Source organism: Schistocerca gregaria, chromosome X, assembly GCF_023897955.1.
Source record: "Schistocerca gregaria isolate iqSchGreg1 chromosome X, iqSchGreg1.2, whole genome shotgun sequence".
In the NCBI taxonomy this organism is placed as follows: Eukaryota; Metazoa; Arthropoda; class Insecta; order Orthoptera; family Acrididae; genus Schistocerca; species Schistocerca gregaria.
In genome coordinates this window covers 670,401,097-670,423,174 of record NC_064931.1, presented here as the reverse complement: position 1 = coordinate 670,423,174, position 22,078 = coordinate 670,401,097, and the positions used below count along the sequence as shown (strand labels likewise).

Here is a 22,078-nt window from a genome sequence, read left to right as displayed (position 1 = left end):
TTGGTGAAGCAGTTTTGGAAAACCGTGTTCAATAGCTCTGCTTTAGTGGCACTGTCATCAGTGACTTCACCGTTGTTATCGTGCAGTGGATGTATTCATTGCATCTTGCCACTTGTGTGCTTTATGTATGAGCAGAATCTCTTTGGGTTTTCTGCCAGATTTCGAGACAGAATTTCGTTGTGGAAATTATTAAAAGCATCTCGCATTGAAGTACGCGCTATATTTTGAACTTCTGTAAAACTTTACCAATCTTGGGGATTTTGCGTTCTTTTAAATTTGGCATACTTTTTTCGTTGCTTCTGCAACAATGATCTGACCCGTTTTGTATACCATGGGGCGTCACTACCATGACTTATTAATTTATGAGTGATATATCGTTCAATTGTTGTTGATGCTATCTCTCTGAAAACATTCCACAACTTTTCTACACTTATATGATCAGATCGGAAGGAGTGAAGACTGTCTCTTAAAAAGGCGTTAGGAGCATTTTTATCAACTTTTTTAAATAGATATACTTTGCGTTTCCTTTTTATGGTTGTAGGTGTTACGGTATTCAGCCTAGCAGCAACTGCCTTGTGGTCGCTAATCTCTGTATTCATCACATTACTCACTATTTGTCCAGGATTTATGTTGCTAAAAGGTCAAGTATGCTTTCGCAACCATTTACGCTTCAATTAGGCTCATGAACTAATTGTTCAAAATAATTTTCTGAGAAAGCATTCAGTAAAACTTCAGATGATGTTTTATGCCTTCCGCCGAATTTAAACGTCTGATTTTTCCAGCAAATCAAGGGTACATTGAAGTCACTACCAACTATAATTGTATGAGCGGGATACTTATTTGAAATGTTCAGCAACTATGTCTTCTGAGTCGGGGGGGGGGGGGGGGGGGGGGCTGTAAAACGATCCAATTAATAGTTTAGTTCGATTGTCAGGTATAACCTCTACCCATATTATTTCACATGAACTATCTACTTCAATTTTGCCAGAAGGCAAACTACCTCTGACAGCAATAAATACACCAGCAGCAACTGTATTTAATCTAACCTTTCTGAACACTGCTAGATCGTTTGAAAAAAAAATTTGGCTGAACTTATTTCCAGCTCTCTGTACCAACAACTATTTGAGCTTCAGTGCTTTCTATTACGGCTTGGAGCTCTGGTTCTTGCCCAACACAGCTACGACAATTTACAACTACAATACCAATCGTTTCTAGAACTACCTTACTGTGTTTACCTGCCCACTATTAGATGGACGTCCCTTCTGTGGTTCCCTGAAACCCTTTAACCTAAAACACCACCCAGTCCCTTCCACACAGCCCCCGCTACTCGTGTAGCCACCTCCTGTGTGTAGTGGACACCTGACCTATTAAGCAGAACCCGGAAATCCACCATCCGATGGCGCAAGTCAAGGAATCTGCAGCCTACACAGTCACAGAACTGCCTGAGCCTCTGATTGAGACCCTCCACTCGGCTCTGCACCAAAGGGCCACAGTCGGTTCTATTGGTGATGCAGCAGATTTACACCGTGCAATGTCCAGTTTTCTGTAAGAGCCAATGGACTGAAACGTATTAATGTCAGTTTAAAACCTGACTCAGACCTGAAGGTCATGGCGGAAAAGCAAAATTTATGACAGTGTACAAAATGTGTTACAGCAGAAAAAAACAATGTGTCAGACAACAAAACAGGCACCCTCTCTTACGACTGATAATCTGTGGGATGTGATCCTCCTACAGCACAGGCAATGACACTTTACACTGGTCTATGAAGGCAGCCGAGTGGATCACTACCGGTATATTTTATGGGTGTTGGCGCGTGATACTTGATGCCAGCACACAGATAGTATTTGTTTTCGATTTATCGGAAGAGAGATCTGTAATAAAAATTGGATGGTACAAAATAACAATGATAGAATGCTTGGGTCACAGATGTGAATCTACTCTGAGGGACACAGATCTCTTTCAGACTGTTTTGCCTCTATATAATTTGAGTTCGAAAGTGAAGTGTCCTGTGACAAATCTCAGCACTCTGTCATGAGCCAAAAATGAGTTAAATATTTTAGTTCTGTGATGCATGATGTGTCAGATGAGGACAGATATTATTCTGCCTCATGAAAGGACTCTTAGAGGGAATACAGCCTATGCCACAGTCATGTTCAGGATTTTCACAACAAATATACACTCCTGGAAATTGAAATAAGAACACCGTGAATTCATTGTCCCAGGAAGGGGAAACTTTACTGACACATTCCTGGGGTCAGATACATCACATGATCACACTGACAGAACCACAGGCACATAGACACAGGCAACAGAGCATGCACAATGTCGGCACTAGTACAGTGTATATCCACCTTTCGCAGCAATGCAGGCTGCTATTCTCCCATGGAGACGATCGTAGAGATGCTGGATGTAGTCCTGTGGAACGGCTTGCCATGCCATTTCCACCTGGCGCCTCAGTTGGACCAGCGTTCGTGCTGGACGTGCAGACCGCGTGAGACAACGCTTCATCCAGTCACAAACATGCTCAATGGGGGACAGATCCGGAGATCTTGCTGGCCAGGGTAATTGACTTACACCTTCTAGAGCACGTTGGGTGGCATGGGATACATGCGGACGTGCAAGTTCCCTTGCCGGTCTAGGAATAGTAGAACGATGGGTTCGATGACGGTTTGGATGTACCGTGCACTATTCAGTGTCCCCTCGACGATCACCAGAGGTGTACGGTCAGTGTAGGAGATCGCTCCCCACACCATGATGCCGGGTGTTGGCCCTGTGTGCCTCGGTCGTATGCAGTCCTGATTGTGGCGCTCACCTGCACGGCGCCAAACATGCATACGACCATCATTGGCACCAAGGCAGAAGCGACTCTTATCGCTGAAGACGACACGTCTCCATTCGTCCCTCCATTCAAGCCTGTCACGACATCACTGGAGGCGGGCTGCACGATGTTGGGGCGTGAGTGGAAGACGGCCTAACGGTGTGCGGGACCATAGCCCAACTTAATGGGGACGGTTGCGAATGGTCCTCGCCGATACCCCAGGAGCAACAGTGTCCCTAATTTGCTGGGAAGTGGCGGTGCGGTCCCCTACGGCACTGCGTAGGATCCTACGGTCTTGGCGTGCATCCGTGCGTCGCTGCGATCCGGTCCCAGGTCGACGGGCACGTGCACCTTCCGCCGACCACTGGCGACAACATCGATGTACTGTGAAGACCTCACGCCCCACGTGTTGAGCAATTCGGCGGTACGTCCACCCGGCCTCCCGCATGCCCACTATATGCCCTCGCTCAAAGTCCGTCAACTGCACATACGGTTCACGTGCACGCTGTCGCGGCATGCTACCAATGTTAAAGACTGCGATGGAGCTCCGTATGCCACGGCAAACTGGCTGACACTGACGGCGGCGGTGCACAAATGCTGCGCAGCTAGCGCCATTCGACGGCCAACACCGCGGTTCCTGGTGTGTCCGCTGTGCCGTGCGTGTGATCATTGCTTGTACAGCCCTCTCGCAGTGTCCGGAGCAAGTATGGTGGGTCTGACACACCGGTGTCAATGTGTTCTTTTTTCCATTTCCAGGAGTGTAGATACTTTAGCGATGTGAAAACGCATGTATTATCAGAGTTCTCCCATCTTCAAAAATACTCATATAAACGGGAGGAATCTACATTTCACGTGACAAATTCATGGTGTATGGTCAACAACATTGTTGTCTCAGCTTGTGTAAACTAGATTTTTTACACTGGTGGGCCTATGTTGGGGTGGAATTGTTTAGAACCACTGTACACATCCAAGCTGTGGATGTTTATTTTACAATGCACCACAGCTGCATGCAAGGGCACTCAGGACTTGGCAACCAGAAGTGAGAAAGAATGCGCCTACCTGTCCACGACAGCGAGGGTTGGTGAAGCGACCAGTGTGCCGAGTGAGAATGACAGGAACGAATGTGGGGGGGGGGGGGGGGGGGCGCTTGGATTGTGTGTGTGTTCCTACCACTCCAAACGTCCCCAGATGCCCTCCATTGCTGGGGGCAGTGCAGTATCGCATACATGCGGATGCATACACACGACGGGCACATTGCAGATCGACCACATGTCAGGAGCGCGTGGTATGTGCGAATGTTTTCAGCTATCTCCGACACCTAGCCATGACAGCTTATTGCTATGGACTGGATCATGGTTTAAGTGTGTTGTGTTTAGTGCTTCTCAATACACTGCATTTGTATTTGCTGTTGCCTCTATTCTGTCACATGATAGAACCTTCCTCTCTCCTTCTGAATGTTTGTGATGATGATGTTTGATTTTTGGGGTGCTCAACTCTGTGGTTATCAGTGCTTGTACAAATTCCCAATCCTTATTCAGTCCAATATCACCAGTTTCATGAATGATGAGGACAACACGAACACCAGTCCTCGGGCAGAGACAATCCACAACATGGCCAGGATCCAACCTGGGACCCTGTGATCGAGAGGCTGCAACATTAGCCACTACACCACAAGCTGCAGACTTTCCGAATGTCATGTAGAGAGCCACTAGTTTGTGCGATTGGTAGAATTTCTTTTCACCATATATGTTTAGCAGAATGTTGTGATGGACGATGGTGTTTGTGCTCTCAAACGTTGGTGGGTACAAGACGTAGGATATATTTAGTGCTACCATCTATTTGTGGCAGAAATTTCATTTTTTGATTTGCATAAGGTCTGTGTGTAAAACTCAAACGCTGAAAATAAGTTTTATTACGAAGAAGGGTAATTGTAAGGTGGAGGTGAGTGTTTGAAGTTACCTATTTGAATGCTGTAAATTGTTAAATAATTAACTTCAAATGGTAGTTGAAATGCTTATTACACTAAGTTTTTTATATTGAAACTGGATCAGTTCTCCCTTTGTCTCCAGGATTAGCCAATAGGAACACTGTAGTCTGAGGAGAGATGCAAGCCTCCTGCTGGATGTTTTGGGACGCTGGTTCACACAATCAGGGAGTGACCTCTTGAGACAGGGAGTGAGTCTGGAATTCCCCAATCAACAGGATGCCTCCACCTGACACTTTGTTTGGGTGTTGTGAGACCAAAGGGGCCAATATGTGGTCCATGGCTGGTGGTACTTTACAGCATGATATGTATTTAAGACCTTCAGTGTGGTGCCTTGACGATTGACAACCACACGGGAGACCCCAAATGGTGGCTACTATATTGCACTTCATTCCATTCATGATTTGTAAACCAATTTTGCAGGGTTTAACATCCATCACAATATGACTGCTGTATGTTTCTCGATCTGTACAAAAGTATTTTCCCCCCAGCAGAAAGTGGTGGTGGGTTTCGAAATATCTCATTAACTTTTAGATGTGTAACTGTTCCGATTTTCCCATCTGTGCTTATACACCAGTGTGCTTTGAAAAGTGAGGAAAATAAATAATAAGAGCACTTACTTCCCTGTGTTCGGCAGCAGACATGAACTATGCCTACTCGGCGTTTCCAAGCACAACCAGAATAAAAATAAGCACTGCAATTTCTTTAAGTATTCCATGCTGCGATCGATTTCCTGACAAATTCTTTAAATAACTGTATTCCATACATTGTTTAAATAAACAGTATTTATTTAAATAAATAGTATAATGTTGAGAAACTGCAGTCAATTTCTCAACAAATTCTTTAAATAAACAAACAATATTCCATACACTGCCATAAATAAACAATATACCACACATTTGGTCAATTTTTTACACATTGTTCCATACACTGCAATCTAATTCCCTTCAACTGATCGATCAATTTAGTCTTTTCCCGCCAATTTCCTCGAGGGAGAGGGGAGTGGGAGTGCTGGGGAGTTTTCCAGCCGGTGGATTTCATTAATTGGTCGATTTAATTGATAAGACAATCAAATTGATATCTGAAGTATGCTTGTATTAGGAAGGGGTGTTCCCTGAGGGATGGGGAAGGAGGAGGAGTTGGATGAGGAGGAGGAATAATAGGTTAAGTGCCTGTCAATCGAAAGGATAGATTATCCCCAGGGGCTCTTAATCCTCTTCGCAGAACAACAGGTTAAGTACCTATCAGTGAAAGGAGAACAATAGGTTTGCCCCTGAATGTATGCAGGTAACCCACACTAACAAGCTGTACAGAAACATATTTTACACTACTACTACTACTACTACTACTACTACTACTACTACTGGTAGTAGTAGTATTTAGATGAAATGACATTGTTAAAATATATTAAACATTCTGAGATGAAACCTAAATCATTTGTTCCATAATAATAGTATTATTTTTGTATCACCCCTACACAGGTCAACGCCACACATGTGTAAGTCAACACTTATTTGAGTTGTTTGAAACACTTTGGTAACTCAAGGTGGCAGGGGGGATTGTCCATCACCCAATACTGTTATCATTCCAGTACCGATCCACTGCCATCCCCACCTAGCACTCTACAATTTCGCCGAAAAGCTCAGTTTTAAGATGAGAGTCAAAAAGAGAGAATAAAGTCCATAAGTTGCAGGAAATAAAACATTTCAGTTTTCATAGAATTTATACAGTTTAGTCTTACTTTAAAAAGCCTAATTATGTATTAGTAGCTTAAGACCAACTTTTGGGGCCCATATGGAGTGTTGCAAAAATTCTGAAACAACTCCATATTCAGACTTAGTGTCATATCAGCAGTTTTCTGAAACTATCTCTCACAAGCAAGGACCGAAATAGGTCGCCCCCTGACACAGTGTAAACTTTGCTTGGTGAAACCTGGTCCAAAAAAAAAAAAAAAAAAAAAAAAAAGGAAAAAGGAAAATTATTATGTCTGAGGTGCCAACACTCAATAGTTTCCAATAAAGTGATAAAGTTTAGGAGCTACTGTGTCAGTTTGCACACCTGCTGTTGTACTGTGGAAGCTGGTAGCGTAGTGGCTAACAACACAGGTTCAAATTTTTGTGCTCCATGTTTAAATCCAATCTTATTACATTATTATTTTCCTCTTGCTGCCGTGGAAGTATGCGAGATCAATGACAATATATTTTTGTGGCATCAAGAAATACAATGGAATTCTTTACAAAATCATTCAAATGGCTCTGAGCACTATAGGACTTAAAATCTGAGGTCATCAGTCCCTAGAACTTAGAACTACTTAAACCTAACTAACCTAAGAACATCACACACATCCATGCGCAAGGCAGGATTCAAACCTGCGACCATAGCGGTCCAGCGGTTCCAGACTGTAGTGCCTAGAACCGTTCGGCCACACTGGCCGGCCTAATTAAGAATTCAAAGTATTATTAAAATGAGATTTTATCATCACAAGTTTTAGATAACTTTATGTAACTAACAGTAATAGACAAAAAAAAACAAATAAACTCTAGTAGACCAAATTTTGCTTCAATTTTTACTTTAATATTTCAAGAGAACCATAGTATCCTCACAGAGTGATCTCTAATATAAAATCATTGAGAGCATAAGAAATCGAAGCATCACAAGTAAGATGTGACAGCACATAGGCTACAGCTAATTTCTTTAATGTATCGTTAGGAACATAATTTCGTCACTTTTACTTGTGATTTCCGTTTGCTCTGCTGTGAGACTAGGGCAGTTTTACAATGGGAGAATGTAATTCTTAAAATGTCCTAAGACTGATGGCAGGTATTTTTTATCAGCTTTGTAGATTTTGTACATGCTGCATACACATTATGACGCCATACCATTGGTTGGTTTACATCTTGTTGGACTCGAGGACTACATTTGCCACTGATGTCTTGCAGACAAAAAAAACAAAAAACTGTTAGTAACAGTTGTTTGGAAAGTGGTAATCCATACTGGGCTGCGTATGAGTGCACAAGCTCACACATACCAAACAGCTGTCACAAAGGAGGATCCATGTAACAAGTGGAGGACTGACTCAAGATAAGTATAAAATGATTGATTCACACAAGTTCGATTATTTTACGTAGCTAGAAACAATGGCCATGTGCTTACTACACAGGCAGTGTGGCTGTGGGCAGTAACTGCAGCAGCCTCATTGCTGTTAGAAAGTTTTTAATTCAAACCCTAAAACACCTGGTGTGATTCATTCAAGGGGGAACATAGAATTCTGAAGTGTCATGTCACCAAATACATCAGCATCAATAACTAGTTTACATTTCATGAATTACTGGCAACAGCAATAGCTTTCAGCTTCATACCTCCAGTGCAAATACTAGAGTCCATCATGATTTAGTTATATGTACGGATCAAACACAATGTATCACATCTCTAGTAAGAGAATACTATCGTTTTCTGGTGAGAAAGCTATAGAAATAGCTGTCGGCCAACTGAAACGAAGAAATCTACTGTCTGCTTTTAGACGAAGTTTCGCTACCTTATGTAAAAAGCCAGACAAGTACGAGGAGCGCCCATGCTACTGGACCCCACTTCAATGACTTGCATCTCTCTAACTTATACCAGTTATCCAAATGGGGAAAGAGAACCGTCAGTTTAACGTGGAATCTGAACCACGTTTTGCTTTTGGCGACTCCTCACGTCATTTGGAGGGAAAGACTAGGTTAAAACTGTAACTGAGACCTCCGCCATTTCACCGAGATTCGATCCTGCAATCTCTCTCTTTGCACACAAACCCTTTCCTTTTCTTTTTTTGTTCATTGCATTTGGTCGTGGTGGATGCCCCATGACGCCCATTGAAGTTCATTGTTGATCCTGTGACTCAGTTTTTTTATTACAGAGAACAGCCAGTTCTCTGACTGAACACACTGAGCTACCATGCCAGCTAACTACTAAACCACTGCATCTGATATACACATGGATAATTAATTTTCAAGTTTCGGTCAATAAGTTTGCTAGTATATACATAATTTACGTGCATTTCCATGTCTTTTGACTGCATTGACTTAGAAGCTTAAATTATTTATGTCACTGAGGAACTGTGGAAATTAGTACCTGACAAATTTCATTTTGTTATCTCTACCCATTCCTGATAAAAGGGGTCTTATCAGTCATTCCGTCATACAGACAGATGGACAACAATGCAATCTACTAACTATTCCATTTCTTCTAACAGAAGTATGGCCCCTAAAAATGGAGTTGTTTCTGTACATTATTGACATTGACTCATGGTGTGTGCAAAGGAAACATGGTGAGTCACATGGTTGTTACATGTCTAAGTAGGTCCTTATGTGTCATATCATCAAATTCTGAAAATTCTTTTAGTGATGCTACACGAACAGTATACAGGGTGTCCCAGCTATCTTGTCCACCCAAAATATCTCTGGAACAATAACAGCTATTGGAAAACGACTTTCATCGGCATCAATGTAGGGCTGGGGCCCATGAATGTACATATTTGGAAACATTCTAAAACGAAATCATATGTGTTTTTTAACACAAACTTTTTTTTTTTTTTTTAAATGGACCTCCTATATTTTTTCTTCAGCAATCCATAGCAAGGCAAAGCACAAACAATGCGATGATTGCATCGCAATATTCCCATTACATCCCGAGATATTGAGACGCGAAGTTGACGCTTGAAACACCCGACATCCGCTGCTAGAGCACGTCCTAGGCTTAGGCATGAACCCCATGCTGCCTGTAATCACGATGTGATTGACATGTGTAATCACACTTCCATACTTATCAAGAGGTCCGAAATGAATAATACGGTCTGCTGCCATCCTGCATTAACGTCGTACATTCCAGCAGGTATCTATCCCATAGGCTAGGGGTGATGCGGGTCTGTAACATATCTGTGTACCACAACGTTAGTCACAAAGTTAACTTTGCTCATCGTTAATCCGTTACTAAAAAGGTAATGCCGTTCAATGTTAAAACTTTACTTTACTGTAGAGCTAGCGCAAGTGACAGTTAATCATTCACTCGTAATAGTAAAATTCACGTTCATGGTTTTAGTGAAACGAGCAAGTGGACTACAAGTTTTACCGTTGTTTCGGTAAAAATGTTTTGATTTGGGAAGTTCAGGTAGGACATAGAAGATAAATGTAAACACGTTTAACCAATTAGTTTTATTATCACATAATTAGCAATGTTATGTTTATCTAATGCTTTAAATGACAAATTGTTGCAAACAAATGTTTCTTAACATCACTGGATAAAATGGCCCTTTGTAGAAACTTCCACTGTGATACCAGCACTACATACTAAACACAGCGTTTACATCTCATGCTCAAAGTGATGCCCATTGGCTTGCATACATAGGGTCACTCTGCGGATGAAGGATGCACTACTTTGTGCTACTGTTTCCTCTTTGATGGCTCTACAAGCATCAATAATGCATTGCTTCATGTCCTCTGGTGTTGTTGGTTCATGTTGGTAAACAGCATCCTTCACTGCTCTCCAAAGAAAATAATCCAGTGGTGTAAGGTCCGGAGATCGGGCAGGCCACCCAACTGGGCCACCTCGTCCAATCCACCTACCAGGGAACTTACGGTTCAGAAGTTGTCATGCTCGTAAGGTGTTATGTGCAGGGTATCCATCATGCTGATACCACATGACCATTCTCCAATCCCACACCAAACATTAACTTTCCACACACGTTGATGCTCTACCTGACGGAGCCATTTTGGATTGTCTGTGGACCAATAATGCATATTCCCCATATTGACAATTCCTTTGTTGCAGAATGATGCCTCGTCGGTAAAGAGAACATCTGCAAAAAAATTTGGATTTGTCAGAAGTTTTTGCTAAGCCCACCGACAAAATGTTACCCTATTGCGGACATCATTTTCATGAAGATCCTGGTGTAAATGAACATAGTAAGGATGAAATTTATGACGTTTAAGAATACGCTGTGCACTTGATTTCAACACACCAACTTCATGTTCAATTTGACATGTGTTGATTTGAGGATTCACAGCTATGGTAGCAAGCACACAACTTCAACACATTCATCTGTGCGTGTTCTAGGATGATGTCGAGGTCTTGGATTTAAGCTTCCCATTTCACGTAGACGAGATGTGAGACGACCAAACATCCGGCGCTAAGGCGATGGCTTGTCAGGGAATCGTCTTCTGTACAGTCATTCTGCCTGAACAGCATTTTGCCCACCTACAACAGGGTACAGTACAGGTATGTAGAGTAGGGTAGAAAACAGACATATTAACTTAATAATCATAGTGTTCGCTAACAGTACTATCAACAAACAAGCAATCTCATAGCTTATTTCCCGTCAAACGTACATTCTCTATAGATCAGCAGCATTTCTACCATATCTTCGTGTGTGTACATTATACTGTACAGTATAAGTTCCACAACAAAACGTTTATTCACAATGTGTACTACCTCTGTGCCATCACTTGATTACTCTGATGCACAACTACACTGACAAGCGGTGTACTGCATGCCAAACCAACAACAAATGGGATGCTCAGAGGGTGGTGGAGTACAGGAGTTTGCATGGGTCGCAAATCATAAACAAGGCGAAGTGGTAACTGTGGGAGTAGTAGGAACTACGGTGGACTCTTGACTAGGTAGAGCCAGGCACAATGGGTCATATAATGCATTAGACAAAACTTATTTTGGGTGTGCAGGATAAATAAGACAAGCTGACGGGTGCACACAAGTTGGTACTTGTTCATATTGTGTAAGTAGATACGTAAAACATGCAAGAGGGAAACCATTATGTGCTTCTGAGAGTTGATGGCAGCAGACCGTATTATTCGTTTTGGACCTCTTGATAAGTATGGAGGTGTGATTACACATGTCAATCACATTGCGATTACAGGCAGCATGCGGTTCACGCCTGACCCTCAGGACATGCTCTAGCAGTGCATGTCGGGTGTTTCAAGCATCAACTTCACGTCTCAATATCTCGGGATGTAATGGGAATATTGCGATGCAATCAACACCATTGTGTATGTGCTTTGTCATGCTATGGATTGCTGAAGAAAAAATACAGGAGGTCCATTTAAAAAAAAAAAATACATAAGTTTGTGTTAAAAAACACACATGCTTTCATTTTAGAATGTTTCCAAATATGTACATTCATGGGCCCCAGCCCTCCCTACATTGATACTGGTGAAAGTCGTTTTCCAATAGCTGTTATTGTTCCAGAGATATTTTGGGTGGACAAGATAGCTGCGACACCATGTATATGGAGAAATAATTAAAAACCTTTATGATAATGCTCTCATATCATAAGAGAGGACATCTGCACCAGTATGAATTGCATTATGCAAAATATAAGCTGGACAACCTACTCCTAAAATTTCCCTATTCAGTTTCTTCTGAAGTTTCTTGTACACATTGTTTTCTCCTTTTCTCGCAAACCCCCAAAGTTAGTATTTGTGTTATCTCCACCAAAAGCAGATACCTTATCACTAAGCCCATGTCGTAAAATGGCACTGTATACACACTCAGTTATTGTACTAGAATCCTCACTGACCCATTCATTTAAAGTTAACACTCTACTTTGGACACCTTCGTCATAATCAAAATACTGCACAAGAACAGGAAATATTTTCAAATACTTGTGGTTGCTAGCATCAGTGCTAATACTAACATAATTGGCCTTCGATAGACTGTTCCTTGTTCTGTCTTCAATGAACGGTGATATCACTTTTTAACGATGGCTTCTATTTTAGTTTTGCCGCTGGAGGAGTTTACTGCAACTTTTGAGTCACTAAAAACGTGGGAGAGAATTTTTGATGTGCAAGAACTTGAGTTGTATAGATGATGGTGCTTGACACAGTGAAATGCCAATGCAACTTCTGCTGCAGCTACTTTATTACCATCTGTATAATGAACCCACTGCCGTCTCATGCTTTTTCGATTGCACGTGGTCGTTTATATCACGTCTACCTCCATTACTGATTGAAATGTAGGAACTGTGAAGAGAAAAAACGTATAATAGAATAATTTTTCTAGGAAAACAACGATTTCAATGGGCCTGTGTATAATCGTAGTGTTACTCACCCGCAAATTTTGCAGAAAGCTTCGTATTCAGTTCTTCCTCGCTTTATACATTGAAACTGTTCAGTATATTCCTCCCTGTACTTAACCTTCCGTCTAGCCGACATTATTAAACCACCAGGCAAATAATAACAACTATTTAATACAACACAACACAATGAAATTGCAAGCACAACAAACCATGCGAAAATTCAACAAGCTAATCAAAGAGGATAATACTCTTCATTGCCAGAGATGACTGACCGCCCACTTTATCGACAACTCACAATCTTGCAAATCGAACAGGATGTACCGTACGCCTGAGCCTGACTGCCCATTGTTTCCATATCTCGAAACCTGTGCTGTTGTTTGGATTTTATATAATGTGAAGGCAAAAAGATAACATATTGATGCTTCTTTGACAGCAATTTTTGATATTACCGGAAGTTGACTTCAAATCCAGCAAATATCGTGGACATTTGCCTTTTCGGCCCAGACGTTTTCATTTACCCTAAATTAAGGAATGTCCGTGAAATCCGTGGCGTATGGCAACCATAACCACATTGCAAGATGTTTAGAATGATAATGGAGCTGCTTTTCCTGGTGATAATCACATTAAAGAATGAGACTGTGGCACAGATTTTTTATTCTATGAACCATTGGTTCTCTTGCAGTATAAAAGTAAAAATAAAGCAAAAACTGATGTACTATAATTTGTGTTTTCATTTCCAATTACTGTTAAGTTATGTAAGGATATGTAGGATACGTGATGAAATCTAATTTTGATGTTTAATATGCTTAATTATTTTGCACATAATTCCATTGTATTTCTCGATGTCGTAAAAGTATTGATGTCAATGGCCTGACATACGTCTGCGACAACAAAAGGAAAAAGATAACGTTCGACTGGATTTCAACATGGAGCCTAAAAGGTAAAACCTGTGCTGCCAGCCACTACTCTACCAACTAGCTTGGTATTACACCATGTGGGTAAACTGATGCAGTTGTGTCCAAAATTTGGCAGTCCCTTTCTCAGAACCAACCAAGTGTTCGCACTGAAGTCAAAATAAGTGTCCATTAATTTTTGACCTTTCACCACGTGTAGTTCTGACTGTCAGACAGCGACCTAATGAGGCTTCCTTTTGTGAGACATCCTCCCATGAAACTGCTGCTGTAGTTCCACGCTAGTGAATGGTACACTGACTTCTTGGAGTATTACCGCAGCAGAAACATAGGAACTAATATACTACGGAAATTATGCACCACGTCCTGCATCCTTCAGCATAATTACGATTTAATTATGCTTGTTTAACTAAGATTTTTCCGTATTTATTCCATGGAAAGTGATATTTCATTTCCTGCTATTTGTGGACTTCTTTATTCTCCCTTGTTGACACTCTTCCCAAAACTGAGCTTTTCAATGAAATTTTACAGTGCTAGTTGGAAACTGCATCGCAACGGTATTAGAATGTCGACAGTATTGGGTGGTGGTGGAAATACCCATTTCGAGCGACTCGAATAAAATCTTCAGTTACACGTATTTGGCATTTAGCAGTCTAGTGGCAAGTTCATAACTGAAATACTTATGTAAGAAATGATTTAGGTTTCATCTCAAAATGTTTAATTTATTTCATCAATGTCATTTCATCCGAATTCGTTGACTTGGTAATGCTTCAGTCATTCATGTTAGGCCATAGTCCTATAAGGAGTGAGGTGCCTAGTCTCTATACCTATTTGTCCTTCTGGTTTTACCCTATTTATGTGACCCTCAACTTTTTAAGTGAGCAAGAGCCGATGAGCAATAATCTCCAAGATGAAATTAAATTGCAGTTAGCGTTGTCCACCGAATCAGATCTGGTCACCAGTGCCATAACATTTAAAATAGCAATCTGTTTTAACAATTATACCTCGACAATCCACATATGAATGTTGTGATAGCCTAGAGGGGTCGTTAGTGTGAAGTAACCGAGAAATAAGCTACACACTTAAAAGTGCCAACTGTGAGATACTGCATGGGAATTCTGTGGCATGTTTGCTTGGTATAACATATTCTAGTAATTTTGATTCCTCTCTGTCTTAAGTTGGCTGACAATCCTCTATCTGGTTTTTATGGAATGAATGAAAGTTCTGCTTAAGGAAAAATGTTTTGAAGTACATAGTATTGGAATGAATGTTACTTACTCATAATATTAATAGCATCTGGTGATGATAAAGAGAATCGGTTCCAGTTAATTTTACTGTGCTTAATGCAGAAATACAAAAATATCTACGATAGGTACAGAAACGGCAACTTTCCAAATAATGTTCCCTGTTCATTTATGATGTTCGAGTCCCAGTCTGTGTATCTGGATATTATTTGTAACTACACTAAACCAGTCACAGAAATGCTAATTAAACTTATTGGCCTATTTGGTACTTCTGCTCCCAATCACTGTAGTGGTAGCCGACGATGCCACATCGTTGCCATTGCCAGCCATCTAAAGATTCACATTGGCTGAGCATCCATTTTCTGCCTATCGCTTGTCTAATGCAGAATTGACAACATTTTAGACCGTTTGTCAACTATTTTACCATCGATTTACATCCTAATTTGGTTCAGAATTATCATGGTAAATTTCTCAATAATTTCTTCTCATTTACAATAAATATTTTGTATTAGGCTAAACTCACTTCAGGGATGACACAGAGGTAGCAGTATTATGGTTTTGAATCCAGGAAGCTCGTTCCACAGAATCTGCAGCTTACTTCGGTACTTACGCTGCGAATTCTGTCTTGGCCATAAATGGGAAACAAGGAAGCCACTGTTTGACGGAGTTGTATGCCAATGTAGCAGTAAAGTGTTCACCCTTTAAGCGAAGAGTGCATTAGTTTTCGGTTCTAATCTTGTTGTAGACAGGATTTTATCCTCTTCTGTGGATGAGCCTCTAGCAAGCAGATCGACACTCAGTAAAGAAATCCTAAGCCAACTTCTCCCCCACAAGTTTTGTTGCAACCTTGAATCGGTGCCCCATAGATCTGAGGGTGAAAACTTTAACTGCACCCTTGTTAGTGCCTACTTTTTCTTCTTGTGTCAATTGTATTTGCATAATTGTGGTACTCAAAGATTTGTAACTGGATTTTGTTATGCATCGTTTTAATCTTTAACGCTACTTCAGTATGACAGTGGACTGAACATATAGACAGCCCATTTACGTGTGTGATAGTCTAGTAGTCCGTGACAATTTGGGAATCTTTGTTCTATTAAAAAAAAAGACTTTTTATAATATCATCATGGTAAGTTTTAATTCATTTGTGCATACTGAATAATGTATTTTCATTCAACATAGCACATAAGCATAAGTGATTGATTGTTGTTGTGGTCTTCACTCTTGACACTGATTTGATGCAGCTCTCCACGATACTCTATCCTGTGCAAGCTTCTTCATCTCCCAGTACCTACCGCAACCTACATCCTTCTGAATATGCTTAGTGTATTCATCTCTTGGTCTCCCTCTATGATTTTTACCCTCCATGCTGCCCTCCAATACTAAATTGATGATTCCTTGATGCCTCAGAACATGTTCTACCAACCGATCCCTTCTTCTAGTCAAGTTGTGCCAAAAACTCCTCTTCTCCCCAATCCTTTTCAATACTTCCTCATTAGTTATGTGATCAATCCACCTTATCTTCAGCATTCTTCTGTAGCACTACATTTCGAAAGCTTCTATTCTCTTCTTGTCCAAATTAGTTATCGTCCATGTTTCACTTCCATACATAGCTACACTCCATACAAATACTTTCAGAAACGAATTCGTGACACTTAAATCTATACTCGATGTTAACAAATTTCTGTTCTTCAGAAACACATTCCTTGCCATTGCCAGTCTACATTTTATATCCTCTCTACTTCGACCACCATCAGTTATTTTGGTCCCCAAATAGCAAAACTCCTTTACTACTTTAAGTGTCTCATTTCCTATTCTAATTACCTCAGCATCACCCGATTTAATTCGACTACATTCCATTATCCTCGTTTTGTTTTTGTTGATGTTCATCTTATATCCTCCTTTTAAGACACTGTCCATTCCGTTCAACTGCTCTTCCTAGTCCTTTGCTGTCTCTGACAGAATTACAATGTCATCGGCAAACCTCAAAGTTTTTACTTCTTCTCCATGAATTTTAATACCTACTCCAAATTTTTCTTTTGTTTCCTTTACTGCTTGCTCAATATACAGATTGAATAACATCGGGGAGAGGCTACAACCCTGTCTCACTCCCTTCCTAACCACTGCTTCCCTTTCATGTCCCTCGACTCATAACTGGTTTCTGTACAAATTGTAAATAGCCTTTCGCTCTCTGTATTTTACCCCTGCCACCTTTAGAATTTGAAAGAGAGTATTCCAGTCAATATTGTCAAAAGCTTTCTCTAAGTCTACAAATGCTAGAAACGTAGGTTTGCCTTTCCTTAATCTATTTTCTAAGATAAGTCGTAGGATCAGTATTGCCTCACGTGTTCCAACACTTCTATGGAATCCAAACTTATCTTTGCCGAGGTCGGCTTCTACCAGTTTTTCCATTCATCTGTAAAGAATTCGTGTTAGTATTTTGCAGCTGTGACTTATTAAACTGATAGTTCGGTAATTTTCACATCTGTCAACACCTGCTTTCTTTTGGATAGGAATTATTATATTCTTCTTCAAGTCTGAGGGTATTTCGCCTGTTTCATACATCTTGCTCACAAGATGGTAGAGTTTTGTCAGGAATGGCTCTCCCAAGGCCATCAGTAGTTCTAATGGAATGTTGTCTACTCCGGAGGCCTTGTTTCGACTCAGGTCTTTCAGTGCTCTGTCAAATTCTTCACACAGTATTCTATCTTCCATATCATCTTCATCTACATCCTCTTCCATTTCCATAATATTGTCCTCAAGCACATCGCCCTTGTCTAGACCCTCTATATACTCCTTCCTCCTTTCTGCTTTCCCTTCTTTCCTCAGAACTGGGTTTCCATCTGAGCTCTTGATGTTCATGAAAGTGGTTCTCTTATCTCCAAAGGTCTCTCTAATTTTCCTGTACGCAGTATCTATCTTACCCCTAGTGAGATAAGCCTCTACATCCTTACATTTGTCCTATAGCCATCCCTGCTTAGCCATTTTGCTCTTCCTGTCGATTTCATTTTTGAGACGTTTGTATTCCTTTTTGCCTGCTTCATTTACTGCATTTTTATATTTTCTCCTTTCATCAATTAAATTCAGTATCTCTTCTGTTACCCATGGATTTCTACTAGCCCTCATCTTTTTACCTACTTGATCGTCTGCTGCCTTCACTATTCCATTCCTCAAAGCTACCCATGCTTCTTCTACTGTATTTATTTCCCCCATTCCTGTCAATTGTTCCCTTATGCTCTCCCTTAAACTCTGTGCAACCTCTGATTTAGTCAGTTTATCCAGGTCCCATCTCCTTAAATTCCCACCTTTTTGCAGTCTCTTCAGTTTTAATCTACAGATCATAACCAATAGATTGTGGTCAGAGTCGACATCTGTCCCTGGAAATGTCTTACAATTTAAAGCCTGGTTCCTAAATCTCTGTCTTACCATTATATAATCTATCTGAAACCTGTCAGTATCTCCAGGCTTCTTCCATGTATACACCCTTCTTTTATGATTCTTGAACCAAGTGTTAGCTATGATTAAGTTGTGCTCTGTGCAAAATTCTACCAGGCAGCTTCCTCTTTCACTTCTTAGCCCCAATCCATATTCACCTACTACGTTTTCTTCTCTCCCTTTTCCTACTACCGAATTCCAGTCACCCATGGCTCTTAAATTTTCGTCACCCTTCACTATCTGAATAATGTCTTTTATTTCATCATACATTTCTGTAATTTCTTCGTCATCTGCAGAGCTAGTTGGCATATAAACTTGTACTACTGTAGTAGGCATGGGCTTTGTATCTATCTTTGCCACAATAATGCATTCACTATGCTGTTTGTAGTAGCTTACCTGCATTCCTATTTTCCTATTCATTATTAAACCTACTCCTGCATTACCCCTATTTGATTTTGTGTTTATAAACCTGTAGTCACCTGACCAAAAGTCTTGTCCCTCCTGCTACCGAACTTCACTAATTCCTACTATAGCTAACTTTAACCTATCCATTTCCCTTTTTAAATATTCTAACCTACCTGCACGATTAAGTGATCTGACATTCCACGCTCCGATCCGTAGAACGCCAGTTTTCTTTCTCCTGATAACAACATCCTATTGAGTAGTCCCCGCCTGGAGATCCTAATGGGGGACTATTTTACCCCTGGAATATTTTACCCAAGAGAACGCCATCATCATTTAACCATACAGTAAAGCTGCATACCCTCGGGAAAAATTACAGCCATAGTTTCACCTTGATTTTTGCTGTTCACAGTACCAGCACAGCAAGGACATTTTGGTTAGTGTTACAAGGCGAGATCAGTCAATCATCCAGACTCTTGCCCTTGCAACTACTGAAAAGGCTGCTGCCCCTCTTCAGGAACCACATGTTTGTCTGTCCTCTCAACAGATACCCCTCCATTGTGGTTGCACCTACGGTACGGCTATCTGTATCGCTGAGGCATGCAAGCCTCCCCACCAATGGCAAGGTCCATGGTTCATGGGGTGGGGGAAGTGATTGATTAATGTGTGAAATCTTATGGGACTTAACTGCTAAGGTCTCCAGTTCCTAAGGTTACACACTACTTAACCTAAATTATCCTAAGGACGGACACACACACACACACACACACACACACACACACACATACACACACACACACACACACACACGAGGGAAGACTCTAACCTCCACCGGGACCAGCCGCACAGTCCATGACGGCAGCGTCTTAGACCTCTCAGCTAATCCTGCGCAGCAGCGTAAGTGATAAAGCAGCAACAGTATATTATCCCAGATAAGCTGAAACAGTCTGACAGTGTTCTGATAGTTTTTCAGCTTTACGTCTATAAACAAAATGTTCGTAACACTTTGTCTCCTTGGATGTTATGCTGGACAGTAAAGCTGTCCAGTCTAGCTTGAGACACTGTGCTCTCCAGATTTTAGCTGCTTCATGTGGCCAGCTGTAAAAAAAGGTTGAAAAGTGAATAACACCCCAACGACTGTTGGAAATAATGTTTACGGGTACTGATAAACACCATTAAACAACAGTAGGAAGGCTAACAAACACTTTCAGTAAAGGCTTCCTAACATTTAAATGCATCTTTGATGGTAACATGTTTGTCTTCGGTGAAAAGCTGTTCTTGCTTTTGTTAGTCTACTTTTTATATCCGTTTTACTGCTGCAACAGTCAGGTATTTTACTGCCTGCATAGCAGAACTCCATCTGTATCCCCTGACTGAATTTGACTATAGCTTATTGCCCTTCTTTTAACACCTGTACGTCAAAAGAACAGTGTCATCTACATATAATGCTTACTACATGGTCACTCAGAAAGCTTTTCCAGTACATTCAAACAGCATCTAGTGAATGAGCTTTTCATTTTGCAGTACACTTCTGACTGGAAGCACTAACTTACGAGGTCTGTTCAAAATATTCCATAACCTTGTCCACAACATTTTTCTACACTTACCTTTTACTTACTGTGCATGGTCTCCTTCGACATAATCTCCTCTATAACTGATACTCCGCTCCGAATGCCGTTTACACTTCCATAAACTATCTTGGTACACCTCTTTCTGGATTGCGTGAAGCGCCGTCTGCGTATTTTCTTTTATCTCGTCTAACGTTGCAAAATCTTCCTCCTTTCAACTTTGAAAATAAGAAAAAGCCCGTAGTGGCCTGTCTGAAGAGTACAAAGGATGAGGAATGCAGTGATTTTGAATTTTTGTGCGACAGTCACACACTAACAGGGATGAATGTATGGATGTGTTATCATGATGCAAGAACCATGAATTGTTCACCACATTTCAGGCCATTTCCTTCTCATAGATTTCATGACATTACACAACTGAAATGTTACAGCCTTTTGCAATCTCTCTGACACTCAGTCTTCAATTGGCACATTGGCAGGCAAAATTTCGTTGATGTTCCTGTCATGATCATCGTCTTTAGTTGTCTAAGGGCATCCTGAACGAGGATCACCTTTAACATCCATCCAGCCATTTTTAAACCCTGTGAACCATTCATAACACTGAACTCCTTAAGCACTCATCACCATAGGCTTCCTGCATCATTTGCTGTGTTTCTGAAGCTTCTATTTAGTTTTACACAAAACGTACAGTAATGCAGACACATTGGTCCTCTAACCCTGCCATCTCAAAATTCGCGAACTGTGCAACACAATGTTCTACTCAATACAACAATGAACAATAAGTAACACACATACAACAATTAAACTTCCGTTAGTTACACAATGAACACAGGTGTGTGTAGGGATACCAACCGTACGTCTATCCAACACACCACTGGCCCGAAACTACAAATGTTCCGGAATTTTGTGAGCAGACCTCGAAGTTGGTAGTTTCCTCCCAATTTAATAGACTATTCATGCGTAAGCTATCCCTACTCTCATTTTTTACCTCATGAGCTATTCTATCTCAGTTACGGTTACAGTAGAGTTCACTACAGCAATGCCTTGTCTGCATAGTAGTTAAGTGCTCCCTTTCTAATACTGTAGCTGCTTTTGAAATCACTTCCACTTATTCTGCAAAGGCTGTATCTTAGCAACTCAATTAAAGTGGTGGCAAATGGAAGTCATAACTGACAAAGTTAAGTAACAAATATGAACAGTGTCATATGTCCCCTGGCAACCGTACAAGAATAGCCACAGTCTGTACCGCAATCCATGTTACATTACCAGTGAAACGAGATAAAGTGACTCAGCAGATTCATGAGACTGATAGTCGCTTTGAACCTGCATTTTGGTCACCATCACAGTATCAAACAAGATGGAATAAATAATGGAAGCAATGAACAAGCTTCTTAGTATGCATTATATATGGTTGAGCTGGAGGTGAAAAACCTATGGAAGTTTACAACTGCATATTTGCCTGTTTTGTTCCTACATCAGTAGTTTTATGTTCCATTTTTCTCTGTGAATCAACAATTTGTTTTACTTCTCCATGGAATCAACTTGTTACTGTATTACCCATAATATCTGCACATTTTGGTGATGTTCCTGATGTTCTATCTGTGTATGACACAATACTGGTGGTACACACACTCCGTTTGAGGTCAACAATGT

The 22,078-nt window shown here is 40.8% G+C and overlaps 1 long non-coding RNA gene across 1 annotated transcript; it reads right to left on the bottom strand.

Moving 5' to 3' along the window:
* Positions 1 to 9,973: 9,973 nt before the first annotated feature.
* Positions 9,974 to 19,788, bottom strand: LOC126298856 (uncharacterized). Its single transcript, XR_007552690.1, has 2 exons — positions 19,684 to 19,788; positions 9,974 to 11,034 (listed from the first exon to the last, which is right to left on the bottom strand). It is a non-coding gene; the product is annotated as an uncharacterized LOC126298856 (long non-coding RNA).
* Between the last annotated feature and the right edge of the window lie 2,290 nt (positions 19,789 to 22,078).